Here is a 13,724-nt window from a genome sequence, read left to right on the forward strand (position 1 = left end):
GGTGAAATGATTGGGTTCAGAAAAGTCAGGCCGACCTAGTTGCCAACCGACGTATGCTCGCGTTGTGTAACTCGCACGAACCGGAAACATTCTGCCAGAGAAGGTGCAAGAAAATGATAAACTTGTGCGCCATGGCCGCGCGGACTTCGGTAGTGAGGCTGACGAAAGGCATGTCGGCAGCAAGTCGAACTGGTCAGGTAGAGGCGGCGCTGGCGTCGGTACCGGCTTGAACGCGTACTGCCTTGCGATGAACGCGATGCAATGAGTGATGAATATGGCTGCGACCGCGGCGCCTTCTTCTGTATCACGGAGCGAGTCGAAACAGCTGCAGCTGCACTGGCGGTCGGTCGTACTCGGTGACAGAAGCACTTCGTTAAGATTCAAGTCATGTGAAGCCCTCTCCTGCGCAGAACTAGTGGTCGTGTTCGTGCCGCTGCTGTTGCTGCTTTGGCGTGTGCGGCCGCTGCCATGGCTGCTGCTGTTCCTTGCTGAGAGTAAAAACATGCAACGAGTAGAATTGGAGAACTTTTTGGTCCATGTCTTCTTCCTTGGTCTTTTGCCTGCCGACTGCTGCAGCAGCTAGGAAAGAAGAAGCAAACCAGCGAGCAAGTTTCGCAGTATGCAAAGTGCCAAATCAATTACACCGGCTAGATAACTAGCTGACTGAGTACGCGGGCAAAGACTTTAGAAGTGGGCGAAGTGCGACTCAGCAGTGAGTGTCGATGCCGTCACACGGCATACAGAGAAGTCGGGCGTCACCGCCCGTCAAACGACGCTTGAAAAATCGTAGGTGGGTAACAGAGGTTCCTGGTTGCTAAACCATTTCAAGCAGGGACGATACGCATCGATCTGATCGTTATCCAAGCAACTGCGGCGACTACATGGGCTTACCTTCCTCAACGCGACATGTACGAACAGACGAGGAAGAAAAGGAGGTAAAAATGAAAGTTTATTAAGAAGGATAGCTACCCATCCTGGCCTGGAGCGCATCGCCGTCGAAGTATGTTGTCAGTGTTGCCACAAGCGGCTGTCTGATAAAAGATTTACGCAGTCGAATACTACGAAATCGACCGCCTAAACATATTACAGAATCTACTACAAACAATTCAGTTTACGATAGGAAGATGTCCCTATAACCTGCACTAATGTAAATGGTATTGTTTCAGTACCATTTAAGTTAAAGCAAACCGAGTTTGTTACGAAATCATTGTTCTATAACTAATGTTCTATTCTATAACTAAAGATCTAATGTATCGCTAAGCATTTAGCTTAGACCCTTTGCATAGTAATAGTAATGTACTAATGTGCTATAACATTTATCAAAACTTCCCAAAAGGATTGGATTTTGAATCCTTCGTCACTCGACAATACAGGAACGACCAAACATACATCTGCGAGTATTGTACAAAGAGTCTTTAGGAAAGTAAGGACTACTCGAATATGGAAGCCTACTTTTTTTTTCGCGTGCTCATGACGCAGGTTGTAACTAAAGATACTGCAGTACATATCACGGACTCGATCTTAGAAAATCGGTTACTTTCCGAAACCCCCAAGGGAACTACCAAGCACTTTCTGATCAGGTGCTCGTCAGGAGGATTCGATCAGGAGGTACACCCATACAATGTGTGTAGTAGTCTGTACGAACACTCACGCCATTCAATATCTTTCATAGTGATTACAGTTATCCCATTATTAGCGATGAAAGGCGCATTTTAACATGTGTTCAAGCTTAGCTGCGCAAAATTTCTGAATTAAAAAAAAATTAATTTACATATATATACACACACACATTACTCAGATAGTTATTTTCTTACTCAAAGACAATCCAGCTGCAAAAATTGATAGGCCACTCTACATTTTTCCATATATTTAGACTAAATAGCAACGTATATAGGTACCTACAAATTACGAGCTAATTTTACGTCGCTTGCTTTTCTACTGCTTTTGCCAGTGCACAGATTACTAACACCAATAATAGTCCCATATCATTTTTCTCTGTCATTCCTCCCATGATCATCAATGCCAAATTTTTTTCTTTTTATTTTTTGCTTTCTTATTTTTTACTTTTGCTTCTTCAATTTTGTTCTCACCCGTTGCATTGCTCAACGTTGCCCAGTGTGCCGATGGTTCTAGGTTCACACTCGGGTCTACTGCCTTGACTGACAGCTTTCGTTTTGCTCGTACATACAACCTACTTAGTTTAGATATGTCTATATATCGTACACGTTAGCTGCTGTGGCTGCTTCTATCGTTGGTGTCGCAGAGCTTACCTAAATATCTAATCAATTATGTCGTTGTTTATTAGCCCCACTGTTGTTGCTGGTAGTACTGCTACTAATGTCGTTGCTATAGCGGTTTTTGTCATGCAAAGGACTCGGCCTTTGCCTGTCTTTGGTCGCCGTCGGCCTTCACTGCAGCCGGTTAGCCCACCTGACCAAGCAACCGATGGCCATAGTACGGTAATCGTTTACGCATCCACATGTTCCGACACCAGAGAATCACGTACAAGCTCACATGCATGCAGACGTGCAGCACGTTGAACATCGCGCAGCTGAACGGAGCGCGCAAACAGAGAAGGAAGAGGCTTCTACCTATATTTATAAATGCCATACGCAAAAAAGAACAACCCCGAAGGCGAGCGTACTCATTTGCAACGATATTCACTGATCATACCGTTGCCAAACGATGCGGAAATTGTAGTGGCAGCTGCAGAAAGGCAGGCCACAGTGTCATGCGTCAAAGAATCGACCGATTACTGACAGACTCAAAGACTGAATAATTCCTGCTCTTTCCGTCCGCCCCTATTTGCTTCTTTTTATTCCGATCGAACAGGCTGGCGGAAGACACGCAAGCAAATGGGCGACCTAAACACTGACCCAGAACACAGAAAGAAACGAAGGAAAATCAGCTCTGAGCAACTAATTTTATGCTGAGACATTATCACGCATCGGACAGCAGTAAGCGCATATTTCTATTACTATCCCGCAGTTTTATACTTTATACGTTTCTTGGTGGGAACCATCCATCAAACCCCTTCTCGTTTGTGACACTTTTGACACCTCTTGGGGTCTCGTCAAACCCAACTCCGCACCCTCTATACGAAAAACCAGCCCGGTAATTTTGCCTACATGATTTCCAAAATAGATCTAGTCAACGTTCTTCCTTTATTGGATGTTTACGGGACGTTTATTTGCGTGAAATAAACGAGTCCGAATTTTACGTGCGGTTCTGTTGCTACCACGTCTAACCAAACCAAATAAGTTCTGCAGAAAAACATCTCAGGTGCTATGGTCGCCACGGGGTTCCACCGATGTTGGCCGTGCTGCGTTTCTCTCATCGAATTGACACTCCGTTGCTGGGCCGTTGATTTTTGACATTTATTTCATACGCTATCGTTCCATTTCAGCCATCTTCGTACGATTTCTTTGCATTTTCTCCGAAATGCTTGCGCTTTTATGTGGTGCTTGCATCGGTAAATGGGCGAGCCACACTAAACAGTACTATCCCTATTTCGCGCTTCGACGACACTTGTTCTTATAGGAAATGTGCATAGATTCGTAGACACATGCACCTGTATGCTTAAAAATAGAAATTTTAAAAGTAGATTATGGGTCCTTTCGTTTTCGGCGGTATTCCGTTAAGTGGTGCCAAGTTGTATGCAAGTTCGTACAATGCCTGGTACACCTTTGCAATAATTAAGCTAATATTCTATTCATTATTACCGAAAGTATGCTATTTATACAATGTAGTAATCTCTGCTACCGTAACTAAGTGAGATGTACAAGGCGTGTCCATATGTACCTTTTTATCATCGTCTCCCATATCGAAAACAGCTTCTATGCACAACCGCAGAAGATGAAAGAGATTTTACTTCATCATTTGTGCACCGTCCATACAATGGTAACAATGAATTCCATAGTTTGCGGTGTAACAGAGCCAGTACTGTATATATGTATATGATAATATATATATGCCAATGGCAACACAGGTGCAGAACTGCGACATATGAACTTTCTCTATTAACATGAACGTGCATTAAAGATAATAACAAAAACGCACGCCTTTTTGCCTAAAACAAGCGGCCATTGCATGTAGTAAAATTGGTATTGTCATGCTTAACTTTGCTAATTCAATCGCACGATGCAACATGGATAATGAGTAGAAAGCTTGCCGGGTTTTTGGTTGAGTTTAAATTCGACCGTCGTTCTTTAGATCGTCGCGTGGACCTTTGTTTAGACGATGATTAACTGACGCTGCGATAGTAGATGAAGTCCTTGAAAGTCTTATTGTTTTATTTTCTATGATTCTCTTTTTTTTTCAATTCAACCATTTTACCACTATAGGTCAGCAAAATGGACGTAAAAAATGCTGCCAGAGGATGGTGCTCTACAACAAACCCGCCAGCCAGCGTTTTTCCAAGTTATATCCTGTACCTCTATCAACTGCACAATATTCCTGCAGAGGACTCCGTCCATCCGAGTGACCACCAAGAACCGTCAGCGGTGGAGAGCTTTGCGCTTTTTACTCATTCTTTCACAAATTCTTTGGTGTTTTAGCGTCTTCCTCTCCGGGTTTCCTTTTCGTTCACGCTTGTCCCACGACAACGGGGGTGGCGCGCTCGTTTGCTTTAGCAGAAGGCTGTACCCTAGTTTTAAATTGTAAGGGTTGCGGAGTACAAGTTCGGTCGAAGGATAGCGTATGTGAGTGGAAACAAAGCTGGGAGATGACTGGCGCTACCGACGCCAGCAAACACTAGCAGGGGCAGACCTCTGGGTAGCTGAGGTTTCACTCGGAGTTTTCGCTGCCATCATCCGACTGTGATACCAGTAGTTGCAGTGAAGGTGACAAGCAACACAGCGTTCATGTTGCTTTCGTAGTAGTACAGGCCAGGGTCTGGGTCTATCCCGGCGCTAGGCTTGTCGCTTGCTTGCTCTTTCTCCGTAAGTTGGTCCCTGCGGCATAGCCCGTACAGTCTTTCACTTTCAGTCCAAGCCATGCAACGAGTGGTAGTAAATAACAACGACAACCACAGCGGCTTACCCATCCATCATGATCATGCCGACCAGATGAATGAATGGACCGACAGAGGACACCAGCAGGAGGCAGTCCAAGCAAAGGCGAGCAGGAGACGCGTTTCGTCCATCACTGAGACCCACCCCCAACAAAAGTCGGCTACCGCCTTAAGTGCCAGTGTCGTAACAGCTATGAGAGCGCCCGAGGGAGCAAAACCCCCATCAAATTCTGGGAGGAAATTCGAAAAGCGTGGCGAGGGTTCTCGGAAGAGAAAAAGAAAGCCTTCAAGTGACAGGAACGGTTTGAAATGTCTGATGAGCCAGAAGTGGTCATAGCTGGTCTGTTCTGAGAATGCCAGCAGTTCCAGCTTCAGCGGCGTTTTGGTGTATATGCTTGTTAGCTTACCACAGACGACTATCCATAGCATATGCAAGGACTAATCCGCCGTTGGTGGCTGGTCTTGAAACCGCCAGTAGGACGACGAGGCGCCAAGATGACAACGGTAGCATTGTGTGATTTTTGGGGTAGCAGACGGTCTAAATGTAACTGCTCGGGATCCTGCTCGACGCTTCTGCCGACTCTGTTTGCCGATTCTTCGCCACTACAATAGGCAGCATTGCTGTGTGACTCATACATAACATTTCTTCTACACAATACCCCCTCTCGACTGGTTTCCACCATCTAATTCTTTTTCGTTCCTGTTTTCTGTGTCGCGTTAACGCATCTGCCGTACAAAAGTCTTGACATTTCATTGCTCTGTCTGTTTGGGCGTTATTCGTCGATCACTCTGTTTAGGCATGTGCATCTATGTAATTTGCTAGAGTTAGTTGTAGCGCAGGGTAGGCCAGTAAAAGCAAACTATAAGCAACTGTGTGCTGTGTAACAACTTCACATCTTATGTTTCTATACAAATGGCTAAAAATCCTAACTTTGAACTACAAACAAAATTAATGTTTCGACCTTTATGCCCGATTATGTTATCGTTAGGCATTGCTTGAAATGGTTAGTCCCATACAACACTAAACGAATGTACGCCTCGTTTCAAACCTCGTCTACGTTACTAAACCTTTACTAATTTGTCACTGCACCATCACAATAACCACGAGCTACACATAGGCAGCCCGCTATAGCAGCTGAAGCCACAGCGATAAGCAAGCCGCCGTCGCCGTCGCCGTCACCGCCACCGCCGTGAAAAAAAACCAACAACGAGGACCCATACTGACGTCGCATTAAACTGGCGATATCGGAAGGCTCAAATCTAACTCGATCCGTGCTATTCTGGCTTTTCTTCGCGTCCGTGATCTGTATATGCCTGTGTCTGAACTCGTGGATACCTGCACTCCTTTTGATTTTACTAGAAGTTGTGAGAATGTTGCGCTCCTTAGAAAACAGTGTATGACCAACTTTAGCAACAGCGTTTACTGATTGGCGAACGCTGTCAGCGAAGTGAGTTTTGTGAAGGAACCGCTTCAATACATCAACTAGTAGCATGACGTCCGTTTGGGATAATTCGAGAAATTCAACGAGTACTACAATTCTGAAGTTCAACATGCGTGTACGTAAGTAGGTTGACGACATCTGCGCGCCGGATGTCGAAAACAAGATGTGCGTGCGTCATTCTTCACGTATTTATGATCAATTTCAAGCTATTGTGTTTTCTTGTCACTAAATCGGAGTGACTCTTGCTGTCTGTGTGCCAAGACAGACCATGCTATTTTTCTTAGCCCTTCTTTGACCTTCTTTTTTTGTGATTGTACACGTTTGTCCTTCAGCACGATGGTAAGTGGCTAGCTATTCATTAACATCTAAAGGCTAAGCCTCTGTCTGACGAAGCCGCAGAGGTTCGCTGATTTAAGCCCGGCGAACGATACATACTATACCGTAGGTGTGACAAACTTATGGAACATATTTACTAACAACTGGCCAGTGAATTTCTAGCAGAAGGTGCAGCCGGTACGAAAAATAAGTGTTACAGTGTACCACCTATAAGCGAGTATCTGTTTACCAGACAACAGCAAATGGTATTCGTTTTACAAGCTGGTATAGGAAGACGCTACAATAGAGTATTCTTTGATGAACCCGAATGATTATACTATGGCGACGAACTCTGTTGGTGGCTCAGTGATTGCTGCCACTCAGTCCACTATGCTACAGTTCCAATGCTTATATAGCTACATACTGTTGACTGTCATTACCAACTCCCTTCATACGAAAATGTCGTAATGTGAGTCTGCCGCGATCCCCAGGGAAGCTCAACGAGTTCCGCTTTGTTCGTTCGCTCCCCCCCAATATGATAGGTTTTTCGGGGGTATTGCTTTTAACCTCTTCTTATCCCTCGTTGTTCCCCAGACAGGTTGGTGCTCGCTCACTCACCCAGCTATTCTTCCTCCACAGGCAGTTGCAAACTCATTTCATGAAGCATAGGCGCACTTTGTTCAGTATTTTTATAGCGTTGTAGCGTGTTTGTTTGCTTAGCACCTTCGATTACTATTGTGCATTGGTCGCAGACAGCAGGTGTGATCAGTAACACTTTCCTAGGACAGTCACACATAGGCACTCGTTCCTGTGCGCAGCCATTTGGCCTGCTTCATGGGGGACATGTCTAAGCAGAACAGCGCATTGTGGCGTAAACTTTCTTTTTCTGTCACGTCCATTTTCGGTCTCTTTCCACTGAATGTGAACGGCCAGCGGCTCTGCACCTGACTGGTTAATCTACAGGGAAACGAAGGTATGCCTCTCGAGACCAACGAAGACGACGAGACGGCGCGCACCGAACGGGGGCAAAAGACGACGAATGCAACAACAAGCAGGTGATGAAGCGCCAAATTGCTACTAATGTTACTTGCGTCCCAGAGCCCGTCTCACGTCATTGCATCCCATCGCTTCACAGAACCGTATTTCTCGGGTACCTCTGCCCATTTCTCGTAGACTCGGCTCCTCATCGTATTATTGTTCTTCCAGCTTTTACCCGCGTTTGTCATTCGCGCTCATTCCTTTAACGTTAAGGCTCTTTCTCCTAGTCTAGACCTCGATCTGTTGCTTCGCAACGAACTCAACCCTTACTTCGATGATCTCACATTGTGCCCTCTTTACGATGCCACATTCTGGTTTCTATAAGCCAAAAACATTCTGTCAAGTGGTTTTTGGATTATAGAAACTTGTCCACGGTCTATTCGAGGACATTGTTTGACTGTTGTTATTGTTATACTGGCTCAACAAAGGAGTTTTCAGCCAAAGAACAGCTGCTTTGTAGGAATTGTGGCGGAAGACGATTGTTGTTGACCAATAAGGATTGGCGTGCGGCACTGTTCCTGGCGGTAATTACCTAACTGCTATGCTAATTACGCAGTCGCGTATTACTGATCATCCTGATGTACCAAAAGCGGCAGGAGGTTTTCAATTTAAGTCAACACAATAACAGGATAATACTGCATTTAGAGTTTGCATTACCAGTTAATATACTCAACTTCAAGTCTAATCCTTCTGCAGCGATCTATCTGACAGTGGCGACACCTCTCCTTACTTTTACTAAACGACGATTTGATATTCTCGATTATATTTTGATGACTCTGGGTTGCTCGAGATCTGGTCGCGACGTCCAGTGCTTGGCGGATGCAAAGATGCGCAAGAATATCATGTGAATTGAACAAAAGGCACGACGTGTGTACGAACCCGAAAAAAAATTCGCGCGATTTGCAGAAACCAAGTCCTGCTTATTTTTGCCCTGCGACTGTCTAATGCACTATCATGCGAGTAGGTTTTTGTATATCTCGTCATGGAAAGGTTCATTCTAGCTTGTTGTCGACGAAAAGACGCAGGTACGGACAAGGGCAGGGAAAGAAACTTACGTCGGCTTTTGGCCATCTTTTGAGTAGCAACGGCAGACAACGCGGGCATGACAGTCTGTTGAGGTCTGAAGCTAGGGACAGACAGGACGGAACCCGCGCGAACAAGTTTGGGAGAAAGCGTATATGAAAACGAAGCTTAGGGATTAGTGGCATTAAAGGATATAGGGGAAGCGGGAATACTTACAGGGGCCTAACTCTCCCTTACCGTCCTTCTCTTTTGCCTGCCTTTTCCCACTGCATTGCTTTCCGCGAATGATGCTACAAGACAACTAAGCAACCGATTCATCTCTTATGTGAGGATGGCGCAATACTACCTTGAACTTACCATGCTAGTAGAAATTGTGGGACCCGCCAAAAAAACGGACACAGTGGAAGGCTGACCTGCTGTTTGTTAGAAAAAGTAGCTGTTGTTAGGTCAAGCCACGAGGGTCTTCAGATCCGAATCACTGAGACTAAGCGAAGCCGGTTCGATACGTAGAGATGAGTGAGGAACAAGGGCACCCAGGGCGTGAGTGCACAAAGATGTGGGTATCTGGTGAATGCATGTCTTGCTTATATTACCGACCCATCCAAGAGAAGTGCATAGTACAAGGAAGGCCGTCCATGTTGCAGTTTTCAGTACCTTGAATTTGGTTTGGCGCCTCCAAGGAGCTGCTGTGCGTGAGGGACGAAAAGGACTTAGTCCACTAATTGGTGCGGGAGAAGCCAGATGAGCATGTGAGAGTGAGTCAAGTCATAGAGGCGGTAATAGGAACTACCGCTGATAGGCATCATTGCGCCATCGAGATTACTACCACGAAATAAAGCATCTGCGGCGCTTGTTTGTTGGTAGCTTGAGGAAGTATATTAGCTGCAGCGCTGCACCAATGCTATTATCATTCCGTTTAGGACGGTCCGCAAGATGCACAAAGCCTGAATTAAGGTAGTGAGTCTGGCAGGCCCATTTTTTCTTCTTCGTATGTTATCCACATTTTCGCACTTATTCTTACTCTGTTAGATTAGTGAGCCTAGAAAAGGGCGACACGTAAGCGCGTGTATCAGCGGCCATAGAAGACGCACACATAGTACTGCTATCGCACATGCTTTACGTCAATAAGTTCGGTGAATAGCACCAGCACATTGCAACCGGCTCGATGAAGCTCATCCGTCAAGACTAACTATTCTTTAGGCTTGAGGTGATGCCTTTTGTTTTCTCGATTTGTTTTGGCCGTATGGCTCACCCTCATTCGTCGACGATTATATGATACGCATTAATAGTAATTGCTCAGTGGGTTCTTAAATAAGCTTGACCATTACAGGCTATTCAGAGAAGACAAAACTAAATCACGCCAATTATTTCTAGTACCGAGGGATGGTCAGCATGAAGTCTCAGCTTAGTTGATGTTACTCCACATAGTGTTCAATAACTGGGTGTTTCCAGACCATCTATTATCAACGGTCTCCACATTCTTGGACATCTGTCTTTCCACTTCTCTCTTCGCATTGCCACCCCGCACGAAGCACGTTTGTCGACCAGTCATTCCAACCATTGAATTGTCCAATCCGTTCCCTGTTGGTTCATCCGTCTATTCAACCGGCTGTCGGTTAGAGTTTACCACGACCTCCCCTATGACACCCCACGAAAGGGAGCAAACAGTGCTAGAGAAGGGAAGAGCGAAGAAACGAGAGAGAGAGAGAGGAGAGAGAACTAAGTCCGTCAGGATGTCCTGATTATTGCATTAGTCCTTAATTGCTTCCTGCAATGATCACCGACGTCAGCACCAGCCTAGTCCGACGGGTCGGATGCTGCTGCTGCCGCCGCCGCAACTGCTGCAGACTGGATTGTTTCCCCGATTCGTCTACTCTTGGACGACCACACCGATCCCTTTTCTTGATATGGCCAACGCTACTACTACCATCACATCCCAGAACGTTGTCTCCTGCCCACAAGGACAACCAGGATGGGCAGAAGAGATGGAGTGGGAGGTAAAGGACGTTCGCTCGCGGTCCCCCGTGGACCTAGCTAAGAGAGAAGCTGCACCTCCATGGTAGCTGCTGTTCCAGACCTCTCATCTACCTCAGAGGCTGCTCTAGCTGGGGATCTCTTCACAATGTGCGCTTGGTATTGGCCAGTGGGGGAAGTGGTACCGGTAGAACGAATGGCGAGTACAAGTCACTCATTGTCGCTGGCGGTTCACTGTAGTGACAACGGTAGGAGCTCGCGTGGCGTTGTTCGCTATAGCAAAGGCTCTAGTGACAGCAGATCGTAGTGGACATGCCACAAAGGTAGCACGCCTGAGGCTGGTTGGTCGCGAACCGTTCCTCCAGCGGTAATGACCTGCAATTAGACACCAGGAACGTTCGTTTGGCTGCAGCGCAGCTCAAGGCTGCTTTCACTCACTCCCAACCCACTGCGTAGCTGCTAGCTCATCTCAACCAACCTTGATCGAGAAAACCGCATGCTAGTACGTTCTGCTAGGGAATGAAACAACAGAGTACGACGGCCGAGGACAAAGGTGATGGGACGAGGAATTTGGGACAAGAAACCTGGGAAGAGTCACAAAGCGCAGGGAACAGGCTTGTAGTCAATGCAAACTGTCTCTCTCTATACGAACAGCGGGGAACCCCTTCGTAGTAGGCGTCTAAGCGTACTTCGTACCGGCGCAGTAGGTAGGACAGAATATAGGAAATACCCTCTGCAGTGGTGTGGTTAACGACGAGCAGGGACGTTTGAACCGACGCGGACCGATGTCCGTTTGAATATCGACAGTTTTGATGACCGCTATGAAAATGAGGGCAACGTCGTCATGTATGCTTGTTTGAAGCAAGCAACTGATAGCGAGGTTTTGATCAGTGATTTTTTGTTTTTTTGACAGAGTACCGGAAGAGGGTGTACGATAAAAATCCTAAAGGTAAATGTACGTAGACGTCTACACGTATGTACACGGTCAGCTTTTTCATCGCATATGTGACGCCAGAGGCGGAACAACGATAACACGCTGCTTTAGATCGATATCGTAATATCGTGATTATCCCGGGCATAATACAGCTAAAAACCGGAATAATTCCCCGTTGGAGTTCAGCCTCTGCCTGGGTTTTCCAGGCTTAACATAGGGTAGAGAAGCTTATTTGTAATACAGCATCGTCGGCTTCATAAGCTGAAAACTACAAAAGCACAAAGCCAATAATATATATCCACGTGATGAAAACATGAACTCAAGAACGAATTTCCGAACGAAGAAGTTAGACATAGCTGGACTCCCCTTGTTAGTTCGTTAACAAGCTCGGTCTACTCGTGCACCTGGGGAGGCAGTTTTCCATGGTTCAATTCATCTACTGTGTGCAATGCTATGGGTAAGGTCGGTGTTTAGAGAGAAACCGCGCTGGGGGGAATGAGCTCCTACCCCTGCATAAAGCTCCGAGCTAAGTCTAGATAAGACTCAAATTTTCGATGCAACCAAACAGCAAAGGCTTTTGAAAGACACTGTTTTCGTTTCTAGCTGCTATAGGCCAACTTGACAGCCTGGCAGCAGAACCCCTGCACAAGCATGAAGAAGCAGGCCAGATAGAAGAGAAAAGCGGCAGCAGTGGTCAGAAAATAGTTATTCTTTTCGTTTGTTTCCAGGAATAACTAGAAGTATGTAAGAAGAAGCCGGAGAGGTTGGCCCGGAAAAGGTCGCACCAGAGGACGTTGGGGTGTTCGCTTCTTAAGGACAGAAGGTGAACAGAATCGAAGCAGGCCGCCATACAGGAGAGGCAGCTGTAGCCAAAGCCAGTCTCCTGTGCCACCCATTCGATTTCCTGCTCGGCCCGCCGACCGACTGGATGAGTGAACGACAACCGCGAACAAAGGACGCATTATCCCTAATCGTCCTACTGGAATATCTAATTGTCCTTATTGGATCTGCCCGTCACCATTATGAGTGGTAGAAGCGGCAGTAGCCGGAGAAGCGGTCCCTTTTGTCTGTAGCCCCATAAATGTCGCTGTTGTCGTCATCGGCACTGCTCTCCAGGAGTGAAAACGATGGTAACCAGAAATATCCCTAGACGCTCCTGCAAACCCTTTTTTCTTCAGGCAGCGTCCCTGCCGTTCAAGATGAGCCAACGTTCTTCGTCTGGTTCTTATTTCATCTTCGCCTGTCAATGGTGTCCGCATAGGCCGAAGTACACACGGACAGAGGTAGGACCGCTTGTTTCGTTCGCCCGCTGCTGCTGGCTTATTCTTCACGTTCTTATCGCTGGGATTAGTCCCACGCACAAGTACAACGGAGCAAGCCATAGCTACCGCCGCTACATCTCGGTCGGTCGGCTACTTGCTAGTATTCGCTGCGTTGTCGTCTTCGTTGTCCCTCACGACATCCTCAATACACGACCTATTTGTAGCTGACTTCCTGTGTACTCATATGGGTGCGTGGATAGTTTAGGATGTCGTCTCTTTAGTCCGAGTAGGTCTAGGTACCTCAAAGCGTCTTTCTGCTTTTGACGGAGCAAATCAGCTAGAAGTGGCTGTTTTGGCCATTTGGGGATTGCCGAGGGCGACGGTAGTTCTTCCCAAAAGCTTTCTCTTCTGAGACAAAGATTCTGCGAGGCAGGGTTGCAGTGCTTTCGTAGATGCTTGCTAGGTGCATGCCGGCTACCTACTAGTCTTGGGTGCAGGCCCTCTACCAACAGCATCTACGGAAAATTCACTTTGTACATTTCAACCGTGCGTCCGCTGACGACTATAGATATATGAGGTGGTACGGAAAGAAAGATTTGCATAACGTTTTGAGAACAGAACCTTTACGTACGCAATATATATACGATTCCAAACAAATAGGATAAGAAGTAAGCGTAACGTTCTTCAAAGACTGCTCGATGAGTTATATGGTATATGGATGAGTT

The 13,724-nt window shown here is 46.3% G+C and overlaps 1 protein-coding gene and 1 long non-coding RNA gene across 4 annotated transcripts in view; both read left to right on the top strand.

The window, feature by feature from the left end:
* Positions 1 to 13,724, top strand: part of LOC111251359 (uncharacterized) — a 327,630-nt gene that overhangs the window by 123,483 nt on the left and 190,423 nt on the right. The window lies entirely within an intron of this gene.
* LOC147755499 (uncharacterized) overlaps positions 1 to 13,724 on the top strand; it is a 79,789-nt gene that overhangs the window by 51,548 nt on the left and 14,517 nt on the right. Inside the window, exon 1 of one of the 3 annotated variants that reach the window (XR_015329407.1) lies at positions 5,965 to 6,572. The exons of 1 other annotated variant lie outside the window; for it this stretch is intronic. This is a non-coding gene — a long non-coding RNA (uncharacterized LOC147755499). Of the gene's footprint in view, positions 1 to 5,964; positions 6,573 to 13,724 lie in introns of those variants that run through there. One more of the 3 variants, XR_015329408.1, reaches the window with a different exon arrangement.

The sequence above is a fragment of the Varroa destructor genome, unplaced genomic scaffold, assembly GCF_002443255.2.
Source record: "Varroa destructor unplaced genomic scaffold, Vdes_3.0 BEIS01000005.1, whole genome shotgun sequence".
Taxonomy (NCBI): Eukaryota; Metazoa; Arthropoda; class Arachnida; order Mesostigmata; family Varroidae; genus Varroa; species Varroa destructor.